The sequence below is a fragment of the Oncorhynchus gorbuscha genome, linkage group LG25, assembly GCF_021184085.1.
Source record: "Oncorhynchus gorbuscha isolate QuinsamMale2020 ecotype Even-year linkage group LG25, OgorEven_v1.0, whole genome shotgun sequence".
Taxonomy (NCBI): domain Eukaryota; kingdom Metazoa; phylum Chordata; class Actinopteri; order Salmoniformes; family Salmonidae; genus Oncorhynchus; species Oncorhynchus gorbuscha.
In genome coordinates, this window is record NC_060197.1 from 26,433,440 (window position 1) to 26,438,546 (window position 5,107).

Below are 5,107 nucleotides of genomic sequence, written 5' to 3' on the forward strand. Positions count from 1 at the left end.
TGTCATAATCCTTCTATTAATTGGTCTAGTAATTCTATCCTATCCTGGAACGTTTCTTGTCATGTGAAGTGTTTAATGTCTGCCATCCCTCCCATTTTTTCTGTCCCAACTATGATGTGGGTAACCGTGAACTGCTCGCCATCCGCTTAGCCCTAGGCGAATGGCGACAGTGGTTGGAGGGGGCGACCGTTCCTTTTGTCGTTTGGACAGACCATAAGAACCTTGAGTACATCCGTTCTGCCAAACGACTTAATGCCCGTCAAGCTCGTTGGGCGTTGTTTTTCGCTCGTTTCGAGTTTGTGATTTCTTACCGTCCGGGTAGCAAGAACACCAAGCCTGATGCCTTATCCCGTCTGTTTAGTTCTTCTGTGGCTTCTACTGATCCCGAGGGGATTCTTCCTTATGGGCGTGTTGTCGGGTTAACAGTCTGGGGAATTGAAAGACAGGTTAAGCAAGCACTCACGCACACTGCGCCGCCGCGCGCTTGTCCTAGTAACCTCCTTTTCGTTCCTGTTTCCACTCGCCTGGCTGTTCTTCAGTGGGCTCACTCTGCCAAGTTAGCTGGTCATCCCGGTGTTCGAGGCACTCTTGCGTCTATTCGCCAGCGCTTTTGGTGGCCGACTCAGGAGCGTGACACGCGCCGCTTCGTGGCTGCTTGTTCGGACTGCGCGCAGACTAAGTCGGGTAACTCTCCTCCTGCCGGTCGTCTCAGACCGCTCCCCATTCCTTCTCGACCATGGTCTCACATCGCCCTAGACTTCATTACCGGTCTGCCTTTGTCTGCGGGGAAGACTGTGATTCTTACGGTTGTCGATAGGTTCTCTAAGGCGGCACATTTCATTCCCTCGCTAAACTTCCTTCCGCTAAGGAGACGGCACAAATCATTATCGAGAATGTATTCAGAATTCATGGCCTCCCGTTAGACGCCGTTTCAGACAGAGGCCCGCAATTCACGTCACAGTTTTGGAGGGAGTTCTGTCGTTTGATTGGTGCGTCCGTCAGTCTCTCTTCCGGGTTTCATCCCCAGTCTAACGGTCAAGCAGAGAGGGCCAATCAGACGATTGGTCGCATACTACGCAGCCTTTCTTTCAGAAACCCTGCGTCTTGGGCAGAACAGCTCCCCTGGGCAGAATACGCTCACAATTCGCTTCCTTCGTCTGCTACCGGGTTATCTCCGTTTCAGAGTAGTCTGGGTTACCAGCCTCCTCTGTTCTCATCCCAGCTTGCCGAGTCCAGCGTTCCCTCCGCTCAAGCGTTTGTCCAACGTTGTGAGCGCACCTGGAGGAGGGTGAGGTCTGCACTTTGCCGTTACAGGGCACAGACTGTGAGAGCCGCCAATAAACGCAGGATTAAGAGTCCAAGGTATTGTTGCGGCCAGAGAGTGTGGCTTTCCACTCGCAACCTTCCTCTTACGACAGCTTCTCGTAAGTTGACTCCGCGGTTCATTGGTCCGTTCCGTGTCTCCCAGGTCGTCAATCCTGTCGCTGTGCGACTGCTTCTTCCGCGACATCTTCGTCGCGTCCATCCTGTCTTCCATGTCTCCTGTGTTAAGCCCTTTCTTCGCACCCCCGTTCGTCTTCCCTCCCCCTCCCGTCCTTGTCGAGAGCGCACCTATTTACAAGGTACATAAGATCATGGACATGCGTTCGGGGACGGGGTCACCAATACTTAGTGGATTGGGAGGGTTACGGTCCTGAGGAGAGGAGTTGGGTTCCGTCTCGGGACGTGCTGGACCGTTCACTCATTGATGATTTCCTCCGTTGCCGCCAGGATTCCTCCTCGAGTGCGCCAGGAGGCGCTCGGTGAGTGGGGGGTACTGTCATGTTTTGTCATTTATTATCTTGTCTTGTCCCTGTGCTTCCCATTCTATTCGTTTCCCTCTGCTGGTCTTATTAGGTTCTTTCCCTCTTTCTATCCCTCTCTCTCCCCTCCCTCTCTCACTCTCTCGCTCTCTCTTCTCTCTATCGTTCCGTTCCTGCTCCCAGCTGTTCCTATTCCCCTAATCAATCATTTAGTCTTCCCACACCTGTTCCCGATCCTTTCCCCTGATTAGAGTCCCTATTTCTTCCTTTGTGTTCCGTTCCTGTCCTGTCGGTTCCTTGTCTAGAATTCACCGTGCTGTGTTTGTGTATCGCCCTGTCGTGTCGTGTTTTCCTCAGATGCTGCGTGGTGAGCAGGTGTCTGAGTCTGTCTGGTTCAAGTGCCTTCCCGAGGCAACCTGCTGTTCACCTGCTGTTCAAGATCGAGTCTCCAGTTTGTCCTCGTCATTTCGAGTGAAAGTTGTGTTTTTTGTTTGTATTTACTTTACTGGATTAAAGACTCTGTTTTCGCCAAGTCGCTTTTGGGTCCTCTTTCACCTGCATGACAGAAGGAACCGACCAAGGAATGGACCCAGCGACTTCAGACGCTCGTTACACTGCCGTCGAGATCCAAGGAGCCATGCTCGGCAGACACGAGCAGGAATTGTCTGCTGCTCGCCATGCCGTGGAGAACCTGGCCGCTCAGGTTTCCGACCTCTCTGGACAGTTCCAGAGTCTACGTCTCGTGCCACCTGTTACTTCCTGGCCTGCCGAGCCTCCAGAACCTAGGGTTAATAACCCACCTTGCTACTCCGGGCAGCCCACTGAGTGCCGCTCCTTTCTCACGCAGTGTGAGATTGTGTTCTCTCTCCAACCCAACACATACTCTAGAGAGAGAGCTCGGGTTGCTTACGTCATTTCACTCCTTACTGGCCGGGCTCGAGAATGGGGCACAGCTATCTGGGAGGCAAGGGCTGATTGCTCTAACAAGTTCCAGAACTTTAAAGAGGAGATGATTCGGGTTTTTGACCGTTCAGTTTTTGGTAGGGAGGCTTCTAGGGCCCTGGCTTCCTTATGCCAAGGTGAACGGTCCATAACGGATTATTCTATTGAGTTTCGCACTCTTGCTGCCTCTAGTGAGTGGAACGAGCCGGCGCTGCTCGCTCGTTTTCTGGAGGGACTCCACGCAGTGGTTAAGGATGAGATTCTCTCCCGGGAGGTTCCTTCAGATGTGGACTCTTTGATTGCTCTCGCCATCCGCATAGAACGACGGGTAGATCTTCGTCACCGGGCTCGTGGAAGAGAGCTCGCATCAACGGTGTTTCCCTGCTCCGCATCGCAACCATCTCCCTCCTCTGGCTCAGAGTCTGAGCCCATGCAGCTGGGAGGGATTCGCATCTCGACTAAGGAGAGGGAACGGAGGATCACCAACCGCCTGTGCCTCTATTATGGAGTTGCTGGACATTTTGTTAATTCATGTCCAGTAAAGCCAGAGCTCATCTGTAAGCGGAGGGCTACAGGTGAGCGCAACTACTCAAGTCTCTCCATCAAGATCCTGTACTACTTTGTCGGTCCATCTACGCTGGACCGGTTCGGGTGCTACATGTAGTGCCTTGATAGACTCTGGGGCTGAGGGTTGTTTCATGGACGAAGCATGGGTTCGGAAACATGACATTCCTTTCAGAGAGTTAGAGAAGCCTACGCCCATGTTCGCCTTAGATGGTAGTCATCTTCCCAGTATCAGATTTGAGACACTACCTTTAACCCTCACAGTATCTGGTAACCACAGTGAGACTATTTCTTTTTTGATTTTTCGTTCACCGTTTACACCTGTTGTTTTGGGTCATCCCTGGCTAGTATGTCATAATCCTTCTATTAATTGGTCTAGTAATTCTATCCTATCCTGGAACGTTTCTTGTCATGTGAAGTGTTTAATGTCTGCCATCCCTCCCGTTTCTTCTGTCCCTACTTCTCAGGAGGAACCTGGCGATTTGACAGGAGTGCCGGAGGAATATCATGATCTGCGCACGGTCTTCAGTCGGTCCCGAGCCAACTCCCTTCCTCCTCACCGGTCGTATGATTGTAGTATTGATCTCCTTCCGGGGACCACTCCTCCTCGGGGTAGACTATACTCTCTGTCGGCTCCCGAACGTAAGGCTCTCGAGGATTATTTGTCTGTGTCTCTTGACGCCGGTACCATAGTGCCTTCTTCCTCTCCGGCCGGGGCGGGGTTCTTTTTTGTTAAGAAGAAGGACGGTACTCTGCGCCCTGCGTGGATTATCGAGGGCTGAATGACATAACGGTTAAGAATCGTTATCCGCTTCCCCTTATGTCATCAGCCTTCGAGATTCTGCAGGGAGCCAGGTGCTTTACTAAGTTGGACCTTCGTAACGCTTACCATCTCGTGCGCATCAGAGAGGGGGACGAGTGGAAAACGGCGTTTAACACTCCGTTAGGGCATTTTGAGTACCGGGTTCTGCCGTTTGGTCTCGCCAATGCGCCAGCTGTTTTTCAGGCATTAGTTAATGATGTTCTGAGAGACATGCTGAACATCTTTGTTTTTGTCTATCTTGACGATATCCTGATTTTTTCTCCGTCACTCGAGATTCATGTTCAGCACGTTCGACGTGTTCTACAGCGCCTTTTAGAGAATTGTCTCTACGTAAAGTCTGAGAAGTGCTCTTTTCATGTCTCCTCCGTTACTTTTCTCGGTTCCGTTATTTCCGCTGAAGGCATTCAGATGGATTCCGCTAAGGTCCAAGCTGTCAGTGATTGGCCCGTTCCAAGGTCACGTGTCGAGTTGCAGCGCTTTTAGGTTTCGCTAATTTCTATCGGCGTTTCATTCGTAATTTCGGTCAAGTTGCTGCCCCTCTCACAGCTCTTACTTCTGTCAAGACGTGTTTTAAGTGGTCCGGTTCCGCCCAGGGAGCTTTTGATCTTCTAAAAGAACGTTTTACGTCCGCTCCTATCCTCGTTACTCCTGACGTCACTAGACAATTCATTGTCGAGGTTGACGCTTCAGAGGTAGGCGTGGGAGCCATTCTATCCCAGCGCTTCCAGTCTGACGATAAGGTTCATCCTTGCGCTTATTTTTCTCATCGCCTGTCGCCATCTGAGCGCAACTATGATGTGGGTAACCGTGAACTGCTCGCCATCCGCTTAGCCCTAGGCGAATGGCGACAGTGGTTGGAGGGGGCGACCGTTCCTTTTGTCGTTTGGACAGACCATAAGAACCTTGAGTACATCCGTTCTGCCAAACGACTTAATGCCCGTCAAGCTTCGTTGGGCGTTGTTTTTCGTCGTTTCGG